Source organism: Leopardus geoffroyi, chromosome B4, assembly GCF_018350155.1.
Source record: "Leopardus geoffroyi isolate Oge1 chromosome B4, O.geoffroyi_Oge1_pat1.0, whole genome shotgun sequence".
Classification (NCBI taxonomy): Eukaryota; Metazoa; Chordata; class Mammalia; order Carnivora; family Felidae; genus Leopardus; species Leopardus geoffroyi.
In genome coordinates this window covers 131,010,074-131,023,524 of record NC_059341.1, presented here as the reverse complement: position 1 = coordinate 131,023,524, position 13,451 = coordinate 131,010,074, and the positions used below count along the sequence as shown (strand labels likewise).

The 13,451-nt window shown below is 54.1% G+C and overlaps 1 protein-coding gene across 1 annotated transcript in view; it reads left to right on the top strand.

Annotated features, from left to right (window-relative positions):
- Positions 1-1,688: 1,688 nt before the first annotated feature.
- MYH9 (myosin heavy chain 9) overlaps positions 1,689-13,451 on the top strand; it is a 91,881-nt gene continuing 80,118 nt past the window's right edge. Inside the window, exon 1 of the mRNA XM_045462928.1 lies at positions 1,689-2,024. The gene's annotated coding sequence lies outside the window, so the exon portion shown is untranslated. The remainder of the gene's footprint in view (positions 2,025-13,451) is intronic.

The following is a 13,451-nucleotide window of genomic DNA, read 5'->3' as shown; positions in this document are numbered from 1 at the left end:
GTTTATTTTTGAGAGAGAGAGAGAGAGAGAGAGAATGAGCAGGGGAGGGGCAGAGAGAGAGGGAGATAGAATCTGAAGCAGGCTCCAGGCTCTGAGCTGTCAGCACAGAGCCTGACTGGGGACTCAAACTCACGGATTGGAGATCATGACCAAAGCTGACTTCAGCCACTTAAGCGACAGAGCCACCCAGGCACCCCTAGAGTACTTGGGGTTTTTCTTAATGACTGAGAAGAGCTCTTTGTATATTGTTGGTAGTAATTCTTAGGGTTGCATCATTTTTTTCCCTAGTGTTCTCTTGCCTTTACATCATAAATTTTTTCTTAAGTTATAATTTAATCATGATAGTATGAACATTCCAAAAGGAAAGAGTAATGAGAAATTTTCCCTCTTCAATATAAAATATATTATAAAGCTCCCATCATTAAAGTATTTTGGAACTAGCACAGAAAGGTCAATGGATACAACTCAGAAACAGGTCCCAGCATATATGTTAGAAAGGTGATGAATCAGTGGAGAAAACGGTGTGTGGACAACTGGGCTTTTACGAAAATTGTTTTAGCTTTCCCCCTCATTCCACAACCAAACTGAATTCCAAATGGATTAAAAGATAAGTACACTTTTTTTTTTTTATTAAAAAAATTTTTTTAGTGGCCTCTACGTCCAACGTGGGGCTTGAACTCACAACCCTTAGATCAAGTCGCATGCTCTACCCGCTAAGCCAGCCAGGCACCTCTAAAAAAATATATATTTTTTTTTTTAAATTTTTTTTTTTCAACGTTTATTTACTTTTGGGACAGAGAGAGACAGAGCATGAACGGGGGAGGGGCAGACAGAGAGGGAGATACAGAATCGGAAACAGGCTCCAGGCTCTGAGCCATCAGCCCAGAGCCCGACGCGGGGCTCGAACTCACGGACCGCGAGATCGTGACCTGGCTGAAGTCGGACGCTTAACCGACTGCGCCACCCAGGCGCCCCTAAAAAAATATTTTTTAATAACAAAGTTTTTATCCTCGTGTAGTGGGCAGTGACCAAAAAGAGCGGCGCTTTGCCTACCTGAGAAAAAGCGCACACACACACAAATTCGTAACAAAAATCTGAAAGGGAATGTGCCAATTAATGGCGTGAAGGTAAAGAGGCCTGGAAGTGCACCCCAAGAACCTGTCTGAGCCAAGATCCGGAGGCCAGAAGACCGCAGCGGGGTCTAAAGACAGGGTCAGGAATCGAACTCAGGGCGCCCGCAGCGGATCCCGGGCTGAGTCCACGCCCGCCTCTACCCCCCCCCCCCACCCCCCACGCCACCATAATTATGTAAAATAGCACTTTTCCCATATATGGTACTTAATATCTGTTCTTCTGGTAGGAGGGCACGGGACCGGGAAAACAGCTCGAGGGGCGGGGTGTCAGAGTCCGGGACCTCCCCAGCCGGCTCCCGCCCTGCCTCGCCCCGCCGCGGCAATGCACCAAAATCCCTGCCCCAGCTCTCTGCGAGCCTCCTCCTCCTGATTGGACTCTCTCTGTGTCTATCCCCACCCTGGAACCTGGCTGTTCGTCGGACCCGCCCTAGGGGGCGGGGCTCCCGCCTAGGAAGCGCGGAGGAAGGTGGAGCGGGAGGCGGTGGGGGCGGATGAGGAGGATGAATAACCACGCCTTTGGTCTCAGAGGCTCCTCTCACCCCCTTCCCACGGGCCAAGGTGTCTGTCCATCATAACCGAGGTCGGACTGGAGTGGGCGAGGCAGCTCAGGGGGCGGAGTCGTGCTCCAGGCTCCGCCCCGGAGCCGGCGCCGGGCTGGAATAGGCGGGCGGCTGCTAGGGCGGGGCGGGAAGGCGGCGAGGAGCCGAGCTGGGTGCGGTGAGGCGCGCAGATCACCGCGGTTCCCGGGAAGGGTACGGAAGGCTGAGCGAGACTGACCTCCTGCAGCTCCCGCCTCGCGCGCTCGCCCCCCACCCCCGCCGTCGCCCGAGCGCTCGAGAAAGCCCTTTCGGGAGAAGCAGCGCCCGTTCCCCGGCGCAGATCCAGGTTCAGGTGAGCGAGCCCCACCGGCCGGTCCCGCCCCGGGCGGGGGCGGTGGCGACGGGACGCGCGGCGTCTGGGGCCAGCGGGCCGACGTGTGGCTCTCGGCCTCCGCGCGGCCGGCGACCGGCGCGAGCGGGCGCGAACGCCGCGGGGCCCGGCCGGGGCACCGCATCCTTCCGGGAGGGGCCCCGGGACCCCTGCGCGACGCTCGGGGACGGCGCCGCTGGAGGCGAGGCCTCGGGAGCCGGGAAGGCTGCGGGGCCGGCGCTCCCCGGAAACCCTCCGCCCCTCCCCCTGCCAGGCTCACTGCCCCGGCGGGGCACCGGGAGCCTCGACCTCCCCCTGCCGCCGGGGCACGCGCCCCGCCCTCGCCTCGCCAAGTGCCCGACTTGGGCAAACTTTTTAACCCCTTCCGGGGAGCCGCTGTCCCTGGACCCGAACGGGCGAGCCGAGCTGGGGGGCTTGGGGCAGCGGCTCCTTTGGAAGTTTTCCAGGCGTTCTCGCCACGGAGGTAACGGGCAGGCGGGGACCGTTTGGCAGCTGTCAGGGCGTCCTCCTGAGTCAGACTGGACTGTCCTGCTGTAGACATTGCGCTCGGCTCAGTTTCCGCCCTCCGCTCCCGACTTCCTCATTCGCCCGGCTGCGATCGGTCGGGCGGAGGAGGGGGACCGGGAGAGGTGCGGACGGGTGCGTGGGCACCGCGGATCTGCGGGGGCCGGGCGAGGCAGGAAAGACTACCCCCGTCCTCTACAGCCCCTCAGCCGTTGACTTCTGACTTCCGCTACCCCGGAGAGGAAGGCCCAGGAATGCCCGCAGCCATCTGCGCCCGCCCGGGAGCGCACCTGATTCCACCGCACCCGGGGGCCGCCCCACGCGGGCGGGGGCGGGGAGCCGGGCCCTGCGCCTTTAGGACCGGCCCGGGGCTATTGCATCGTCCCTGTTTGGGCCAAGAGTCGGGGTCTTTACCCTCCCTCCCCCGCTTCTCTGTACTGGGGGCCTCACTCCACCCTGTCCAGGGGCCACGGCGGGGGCGGGGTGGGGGGCAGACTGCACCCCCGCATCCCTGCAGAGAGCCCAGTCGTTTATAACAAATTCCCGGACAAGGTGGCCGGCTGCCTTGACTTGGGGGCAGGGTGAGGGCCCAGCTGCAGTCTGTGGCCCCACCCAACCGGTGTGGGGAGAAAGATTCCCGGGAAATCCCAGGTCTTGGCAGGTCCTGGAGACAGGCCGCTCTCTTTGCTGGGCAGTTGAGAGGCCCGGCAGCTTCTCGGTTCACTGCATCCCTTTCTGGGTTTAACAGGATTTCAGAGTAACTGTTGAGTAACTGTTGAAGGGGAAGAGAGCAGCAGCTCCTTCCTGCAACACTGTGGCCATTTCTGACTCCTCTGATACCTGCCTCATAACCTCACCTGGTGGTTTATTCCCCTTTTGGTAAGGAGGGAGGTTGCTTTAAGGCCTGTTTAGACAATCACCCGATTAATATTAGTCAGTTTATATACAAGGCTGCTAGATGCATGGGGGAGGGTACATAGATGTGTAATTGAGCAAATATTTAACTGCCTGCTGTGTGCCAAGGACTCTGCCAGGTGGTGGGGGGTGTGAGGTTGAGTAAGACCTGGCCCCTGCCCTCGGGCACTTAGGGAGAGCCGAGACAAATCTGTAGATGACATGGCCCTCAGAAAGGTACTGTGAGTCATGGGGACTAGGAGAAAGGAGCCAGTCCACTCTGCTGACATCCCAGAGGCTCTTGGAGGAGACCTCTGCCCTCCAGGGGTTTACAGTCCTCAAGGGGAAATAGCATCTGAATGACTGAAATACAAAGGCAGCCTGTGATGAGTGTCCCAAGCACACCAGAGACAAAGGATTCGAGGAATTCCAAGAGGGAGCACTTCTGTCTGGAGCTAGGGGGACAAGGAGGGAGGCTGGCCCCGGAAGAGGGAGCCCGCTGCAGGGCTGCCGGCCGGGCAAACTGAGGCAAGCCCTCAGTGTTGGAAAGCGAGGCCTCCTATTAGTGCGTAATTGAGCAATCAGGAGATTGCTTAGTGTAATTTGAGAGTCACTGTGCCCCCCACTTGGCTGCAGGGTGACACCAAAAGGCTCTGCTTTGGGCAGGTCCAGGTGCCTGGATTGATTGGCAGGCTCTGTTCTGGGAAGGGCAGCTGGAGAGGGACATTCTGTGGGGCTGCTTACCTGGGGGGCACATGAAGGTCCAGGAGAGAGAGGATCAGGGTCCTGGCTTTCTGTTTGTTTTGTTTTTGTTTTTGTTTCGTTTTTTAACTTTAAACTCTTTAACCTAAGGGGTTGGAGATAGGAGAACTTCCCTCTTGCAGGATGAAGGACGCATGTGAATCACAGGCTGCCTCTTGCCTGTTCTTGCTCCAGAAAAAACAAAGCAAGGATCTGTTAGCTTTTTAGAAGGAGCAAAGCACACTCAGAAAATGCAGCATTGTTGTGCGGCCTGGTAGGGTATTGCTAGAAACCAGACTAGCTGTGTTTTCTTCACTTCCTCTTCTAGCTAATCCTTCAACAAAGTGCTTAAGACAGCCCTTACCAGCTTGACATCTTTATTTCAAAAGGAGAGGAGGGGTTGGCTGTTGTTTTCCCCTGAGCCTGGCCTTACCCTTCTCTTGAAGGGGGAGAAAGAAACCCAAAGCAAAGGGGGGAAAAAAAAAAAAAAACCATGCCTTGACAGCTTCCTCCCCAGCATCATGTTCCAAAAATATTTAGAATAACAAAATCTGTGTGTCGTCTTAATTAAACAAACGTCCTAATTTGCTGAGCATAAAACAGCATCTCTGCCCGCAGGGGCAGGAAGTGCATTTTCCCTTTGTGCAGCCCCAGAGAGTCACTGCCTCTCCGCCTTAACCCTTGGTGCGCTGAACTTCTGGGCTCAAGGCCTCTGGTGACAACAGAACGGAGTCCTGGCTGCCCCCTGGGGAGTGGTGGTGCTCCTGTGGCTTACAGAGTCCCATTCTTAGATCTGGGAAGAGTGGGGGCGTGAGCTTTGGAGCTAGGCAGAGTTCAGATCCTCACCCTGCCATTTAATTAGGTTTATGACCTTGGGCAAGTCGCATAACCTCCCTGCGTCTCAGTGTCCTTATCTGTAATATGGGAATGAGTACCTACCCTGAAGGACTAGATGTGAGAACTAAAAGAAATAAGGTGTGTAAAGGGCCTCATACGTAGTGGCTATTTAAGTTTTTAAAAAAAATATGTAAACGGCCGGTCTCACCTCCCTGGGTCCTCAGGTGAGGAAACAAGGAAGGGAAGGGTAGATGGTTTTCCTGGCTCCTTCCTGCTCAGTGCTCTTTCTGCTTTCTAAAAATGTGTGTGTGTGTGTGTGTGTGTGTGTGTGTGTGTGTGTGTGTGCGCGCGCGCGCGCGCGCCTTGTGGACTGTAAAGCCCAGGTGGGTCTGGGACCCATCCGCTGATGCTTTTGGATGCACTTGGTAATGAGCTTGTGCTGCGTAGCCTGGTTTCAGGACTCTGGCCCAGGCACAAGGTGTGCAAACTATCTGTGGTTTTAGTTCTAAAACATGGTTTCCTGTGATCTAGGAAGTCTAGGGTACAGCCAAGGGGTGACATGGAGAGAGCACAGGACTCAAGGGCCTTGAGATCTGCCTTCTGGCTCTGGTTGGAGGAAAACTTGATTTTGATAGAAAGGGCCCTAACATCCTACAAAGACATCATGCCAGTTTATGTGCCCACCTATGAAACACAAGAGTGCCTGGGAAACTGGAAGATTCAGTAATCTTAATTTCTCGGAGATGCCCCAAGTGTTTAGAGCACAGCCTCATGCCCTACTGATGGGAGTGTAAGTTTTAACAACCCTCTTTTTAAAAGTACTTTGGCAGTGTCTGCAAAGCATAGTCCCTCTGACTAATTTCCAGGAGCTCAACCCACAGAAAAACTCAAATATGCAAAAGGAAATGTCGGAGCATATTCTTTACAGCATTGTCATTAAAAAAAAAAAAAGAAGAAGAAGCAAGCAAACTGTCCATCAAAAGGATCAATTAATCATGGCACAGTGGGGATCCTTGTCGCCCTTAGAAGAATGAGGCTGATCCATAAGTGGTCACAGGGCGTGCTCTCCAAGATATGTTGCAAATGGGAAAAACTAGGTGCATAGCAGGATATATGGTGCTCCTTTTTTTTTTTTTTTTTTTTTTTTTTTTTTTTTTTGGTAAAACAAAGTATGTCACCTGGGCTCTGCATGGAAAGATTCTGAGATGCTGGCAATAGTGGCTGCCTCCAGAAAGGGAAGAAGGCCCAGGAAATGAGCATTACTCTTCAGTAAATGCCTTTTTGGTTTTATTACGTGTCAATATAAGGGGATCTTCTGGCCATTCTTGTAGGTTTCCACTTCAAAGTGTATTGCTTTAGACTCCAAATTTCATATTGAGTGTCTATTGTGTGCACGGAAGGAGGAAGGATCCTAGAAATGGACTGGCTTGCTCTCATGGCTGGAACATTTTGGGTCCCGTTTTCTTCCCCCGTGACGTCATATTGCCAGAGTAACCCCTCAAACGAACGCCTATTCTGATCCACTCCCTCGTGTGCTGGGAAATGATAGATGATGGCTTTTTCTTCGTATGAGAAAAGGAAGCTCACAGTGTGTGTCTGGAAAGTATTTGGGGGATACCCTTTTGCTGGGCTTCCCATGATTCCCCTGGCTCCACATCACACGTGGTTCTTTCCTGGGGAGCCCACTCTGACCATTGGGCGAAACCAGACCTTTATTCACTTGGATTTTCTTCTTTTTTTAAGTTTTTTATATTTCTTTTTGAGAGAGAGAGAGAGGGAGGGGAGGGGCAGAGAGAGAGGGAGACACAGAATCTGAAGCAGGCTCCAGGCTCTGACCTGTCAGCACAGAGCCCAACACGGGGCTTGAACTCAGAAGCCATGAGATCATGACCTGAGCCGGACGAAGTCGGGTGCTGAAGTGACCAAGCCACCCAGGCGCCCCCAGATTCTCTTCTTTTTTAAAGTTGGAGTCACTGCAGCCACTAGCGTTCCCCTTCCCACGCTGTCCCCAGTTGCCCCTCAGACTTCTGGGTTTTTAATGCATTAATAACAGTGGAAAAGCCCAAATTCTTGAGAAAATGTGATCAAAACGGGTGTTTTGAATTGGAGGGCCCTGATCCCCTTCTCAAGAGAGACTGTCTTAGCCTTGGATGACGTGGGTACTGGAGAAGCCACCAGCTCTGCTCACCGCTGAGTTGGCTTTTTTTTTCCTGTGGTGCAGCCAGCCGAAGACCCCCCCCATCGGGGTCTCGGACAGGCCTGTGTCCCTGCCAGGCAGCCTCTGGGCCTCCTGGAGGAATGGCATGAGTCACACATGAGCACACAGAATGAGCCTGGGTCTAAAGTGGGCCTGCCACCACAAGGCAGATGGTTTGAAGGCTGGAGGCTGGCTGGGATCTCCCCCGCCCCAGTCCCCACCTCCCCACCTCCCCACCTCCCCACTTCCCTCCCCCCCCCCCCCCCCCCCCCCCCGTACATTTGGGAAGCCTGAGGGGAGCTGCCCTCTTGCACCTGATGTGTGTCCCTTTAAAAAGTAACTTAGGAGGGCTTCTGTTGGCATTTCTCAGGCCCCATTCTGCCCTCTAGGTGATTCAGCACCCAGAATGGGACACAGCACACGCCTGGGGCAGGTGGGCCCAGGGGAGCCTCTCGGATGGCCTTTGGCTGAGGGCGAGGCCTTCGGGGAGTGTCTGCAGCGGCCTTCAGCGGCCCTCTTCACCTCCAGTCTCTCCACCAGGAACCCTCCCCTCTGGCTGAGGGAGCCTCGCCTTGCTGGGCCTTCCGGAAGTTGCCGCCAAAGGGTGTGGCTTCCTGCTGAGGCAGGTTGGGCTGCGGCCTGGAGGGAAGAGGAAGGTGTAGCTTGTCTCCCCCCCCCCCCCCCCACTTGCTTCCTTGGTGCCTCTAAGGTCCTCACAGGTCCTTACAGTCCTTCCTTCCCAGAAGAACAGGCCCTCCACCCCGGGGAGCCTTCTCTCACCTCCGTGGACATTCCCATTTTGGGAACTTATCACCTTCAAGACTTCTCCCTTTTCACTTGAACTGTAATTCCCAGTGTCGCCCTGCCCCAAAGGAAAATGAACAGCAATAAAACCCTCCCTGCTGAATTTACTTAGAATTAAAGAGTGTCTGAGCTGGATGGACAGTCACCCCCCCCCCACCCCCCCCCCACTAGAGGGGGGAGCGATTTACCCCAGCTCTTTGTTGCAAGGCGGTGGGAAGCTTTGGCTCCTGGTTTCCCTCAGAATCACTTAGCCTCCTTTAAGAGTGTTTTCAAAGTGTTATCTTCCCTTTCTTGGCCTTTATGCACTGTTTAGCCAAGGAACACACACTTAGCCCCTTTAATCTGTCCTCGGGAGTTTATTCTTCCACACCCTTCATCGCTTTCTTCTGGTGGGGAGGGGCACTACGGTTAAGAAATCGGGTGGGAAGTGTTCTCGGTTTCTCTGAACTTCTTCCAGCTGGACAGGGCCCCTTCAGCTGAAAGCTCGCACGGCCCAGAAATCAATATTTCACATGGGGGAGCGCCAGGCCGCAGGGTGGGCCGTTCAGACGGCCACACTGGCTCTCCGCTGCCTGTTCGCCGGTCCTCATTTCTAGTCATTTCTAGTCATTTAAGCAGTGAGCTGATCGGTTTCTTGTCTTTTCAATATGAAGCCCGTGGTGGAGGGAGCAAAACAAGGGCTTTGGGATCAGGCAGAACTGGGACCAGACCCCCCGTCTGTGCTCCAGGTGTTAGACTGCGGCCTCAGTTTCCCCACCTGCAACACGGAGATGCCCGTTTTTTTCAGGCTGGTAATTACATGTAAAGATAAGTGAAGTGGTCCAGTTCTTTCCTTCCCCTTCCTTCTTCCTCCTTTTTCGTGGTCTCACCAATATCATCTGTCCTCCGTGGGCAGTAGGAGATGCGTGGTCAGATTTTAAAGATTTTAAATGTGTCTGACAAGTCTGTCCCTCGATAACAAAGTGTGAAGGTGAAGAAGGCTGAGGAACCTGCCAGAAGATCTCCTGGGTCGGATGCTGAGGTTTTCAGGGTCTCAACCTTTGCAGCCTTCTTACCACACGGTACAGTTCATCTTGGCACAAGGATCTGAGCTGGGTTAGGGATCTGAGCTGGGTTAAGCATTTTTTAAAAAGGGCGTTATAAAGCAGGAGAGGCCCCTTTAGTTAGAGTTGCCTGTGTTCAAAAGCCACTGCACTTCCTGTGTTTTGCATGAAGTCACTGGGCTGGAGAAGGAGCTTCCTGTCTGATAAACATAAAGACAGGCATTGGAACTGGTTGGGGGTGACTTAATCTAACTGGTCTGGGTTGGGGGAGAAGATCCTGGAACCCACCGGACTGAGGACCTGGAGGTCAGAGGCAGAGTCTTCCCTCAAGTCTGGATCCATAAGTCACCTCGTGCCTGGCACAGAGGCGGCTCCTGGTTAACACAGTGGAGTTCAGGGCTCCCTGGTGACTTTGCCTGTAAGCCTGGGACGAGGAGGTCCAGGCAGCCACGGCTTTAAAATACCACTCACTGCTCTCTCCACTTTACAAAGCATGGGTGCCAGGCACTTGTCTGGAAATCTCCGGGCTAAGAAAAGTGGTGGCTGGGAGTCATCTTAAAGTTTTTGTCTATTTTTAATATTTAAGACCAGCTCTTGGGTATTGACGGTATTGACCCCAAATTTGTTTGGCAAATCTAAGTCGTCCGAAGACTCCTGGGGCTCCTGCTGCATGGCCTGACCGTGCTGGGCTCGGTGGGGCTTCAGTAGAGGTGGAGGGCAGAGAGCCCAGCTCCGCCCTCAGAGGCCTTACCCTCTAACGGGGAGTTGGGACACTGGGGGAGAGACTCGTCATGTCTGTGTACCAGGCACACTGCTGGTGCTCTTACATGAATTATCTCATTTAATTTTTTACCCCAGTCTCATGAGATAAGAAATTACCCCCATTTTACAGATGAGGAGACTGAGCGGGGATTCAGATTCTGGCCCTCTGACTCCAGACCCCTGTGTGACCTTCACCCCTGAACTTGTGTTTCCTCACTTGAGGGTGGGCTGCTCCCCAAGAACTCCTCTTGCACAGGTGGCCAAAAATTCATGAAAGGAGCAGAGGTTTGGGCTGCTGCAGAAGGGGGGCTCTGTCCCGTGGGTGCGATTGTCTACTCAGAGCAAGGTTGCTGGATCCCTAGCGTTGCCTTGGCTACTGACATCACCTTTAGCCTCAACTTGCCATTCCGCAGATGCGTGTGGTTGGTCCTAAGGGAGGGCAGGTGACAGACCATGGCAGCATAAGTCCTGGCTGCTGTTGGCTGGGCCCTGGCTGGTCTTCACTGGGGAGCCAGCCAGCCGGAGGCTCGGCCGCCATCTTGACTAGTGGGCTCTTCTTGGCCTCAGCCCACTTGCAAACATGCATTTTTTTTTTTTAATTTTTTTTTAAATGGTTATTTATTTTTGAGACAGAGACAGAGCATGAACGGGGGAGGGTCAGAGAGAGAGGGAGACACAGAATCTGAAACAGGCTCCAGGCTCTGAGCTCTCAGCACAGAGCCCGACGCGGGGCTCGAACTCACGGACCGTGAGATCATGACCTGAGCCGAAGTCGGATGCTTAACCGACCAAGCCACCCACGCGCCCGAAACATGCATTTTTTTCTTTCCTTAATTCGTTTATCTGCCCCTCATTGTTCCGTTGTCATGCCTCAGAGCTTACTCTATATGCTAGGCACTGGGCTGGGTGGTGCTGGGACTGCAGAGGTGAAGGAAGTGGGGCCCTTGTTTCCAGGAGCTGACAGTTGTCCCAGGGGAGAGGGCCCAGGGGGCTCTGGGAAGGCTTCCAGGAGGAGGGGGCATCCAAGCCCATTGCAGGTGGGGATGTGGCCTGGAATGTGTCCAGGGAGCTTTGTTGTTCAGGCACTAAAAGATGTCCTCTCGTCTTGAGGAGCGCCAGGCCCCAGCCCCTCTCTCAGCCCCCTCCGTAGCCCATATGGCCCATTAAAGTCTAGTTCCTTGTGCCATTCCCTGGGAAACGTGGGAGTGCAGGATTCCCTTCCCAGGTCCTTAGCCTCCGGGTGGGAGTTCTGCCTGTGCCCTCTGGTTCTGTGGTCAGCACGCTGTTCCCAGCTGAAGGGCCCGGGGTGCGATTTTTCACAGAGTGTTGAGAGAGACGTAATTGTTACTGGAATTAGTTTGCTTTTTAAAGTAAAAAGGGGAGTGTTGTTTATAGCAAAACAGTATAATAACAAAGCTGACAAGAAGCAAATTTGCCCCTCAGTCCGTCCACGGTTTGCGTCTTTCTGGGTTTCCTGTCCACACACATGCCCGTTGTACAAACCTGTGAGCAGAACAGATACTGTTGTGCTCTGACTCACCCAGCACTGCAACATAAAGTTTCCTGTGTCGCAACAGTCTCCACAATTATTATCTTAGTGGCTATGTTATGGTCCACAAAGGGGAAGAACCATTATTTCCATTGCCAGAAAGTTCCATGGGTTTTAGTGACTCTTGAGATTCACTCAGCAAATACATCCTGAGCATCTGTTCTAGGGCAAGAAAGTGCTACGTGGCTGGGCTGTAGCCGAATGAGGCATCACAGGCCCTGCCCTCAAGGGGCTCAGGTCTAGACTCCAGGAAAAAGCACTTTACTCTGGTGTTGTGGGTTGTGTTAGAGGTGAGCCTAGGAGAAAATGGCGGCTTGAGCACCCAATTTGAGTCGACAGAAGACCACTGTGTCTTCAGTGGTGAGACAGCTTAGGAGCAAGGACCTGGGAGATCTTTCTGGGCTCTTTGGAGTTAGATCTCCAGCTCCCGCACCCCCACACCCAGCTTCGCGGGCCTGGGCCAGAAAACAAACACCCTGGGAGGAAGGTTCCGAGGGGCCCTGTCCCCTGGGGAAACCGCCCCCTGGCCCTACCGAGAGACCTCTCTGTACCTAGGTAAGGGACAGCACGGGATGGGCAGGGATGATCTCTGAAAGGTCCCAAAGGGGCTGGCAGGCCACTGGGCTCTGCTGAGGTTACTGCCCAGGGAAGATTCAGGGTTGTAGCAACAAGTTGCAACACTTTAGTTTTGTTGTGAAGAGAAAGTTTCAGAATCTTAGTGGCTGCTTTGGAGTAGATAGATGTTTACAATGGTAAGGGAGTCATTTGGGCCTGGGCTGGGCATGAGGGGAGAGGATGGGTGGCCAAGGGTCTAGAAAGGAATGCAGTGGCTTTGTTCTAGTATTTTCTTTCATTCCACATCACTGGCTTCCTGCAGGTGTTCCTTTCTTTGTTCTCCCTGCCCTGCACTGTCCTGTCCCCGCAGCTCCTGGCTCGAGGGAGCCTACCCTGAATCCCGCCGTCTTCCTAGAGAGCAGGAGACAAGTCCTTTGCTGTTCCGAAAGGAGCTTGTCAACCCCACCCGGCGAGGGAGTGAGAGGGTGGGGGCAGCCCCAGATGTGGTCGCTGGGACACTTCCGGGCCCTGTTCACGTTTCAGGCTTTGTCCACCAACGCCAGCCCCCTCTGCAGCCTGCGGGCAGATCTGGGTCAGTACCAGGCTGCCCAGGGGTGACGTTTGACCAGGAGAGTTTCTGTCACTGTCCTCAGTGCCACCCATTGAACACACACACTCAAAAAAACCCCAAAACCGAACCAAACTTTATTTTTTTGACGTATTGACTGAAAATGGCTAATAAGGATCACACGTTAAGCCGGGCATTTCAGCACTTGGTAGATTATCTCCTGTCACTTTGTTGACACTTCTGTTTGGTGGTGATTATAAGCTGGAGATTATCTTGGAATTTATACCATCTGTAATTATGGGCCAGCTCCTATATTGGAGGTGGGAACGGGGACTAAGGGAGTTCGATAAAGCAGGAGTCGGTGGTGGACCGTGGGCCAGGGAGTGGGTGACTCCAGAGGTAGCAGCTGGGTTTCCATCCCATTTTCACTCGGTTTATTTGTTCGTTAGATATGCTGGTGGTGAGGTGGAGCCTGCGTAGGGGCCCGGGAGGCACGACTGGTTTACGACCCAGGTCTGTAGCTCGCACTCTAGAGTGGCCAAGCAGACAGCGGCCGGGCATACAGGCTCGCCATGGCAGGTCAGGATGGTGGACCGCAGTGGTCAGACAAGGGCATGTACAGGGTCCCCCGGGTGGGCTGGCTTCGACCAGAGAAGTTTGTCTCTCACAGCTCTGGAGGCTGGGAGTCCGCGAGCAAGGCGCCTCTGGCAGCCCAGATCTCCTGAGGGCTCGCTCCCTGGTTTACAGACGGCTGTCTGCTGTGTGCTCGCATCCATGGTGTCTGCTGCCTTCCTCGTCTTCCAGGGACACCAGTCAGATGGGGGAGGCCACTTTGATGCTCTCATTGTTACTTCCTCACCTAAGGGCCCGTTGTCAAACACAGTCACATCTGGAGGTCCTGGGGGTTAGAGCCTCAATGGGTGAATTTGGGGGG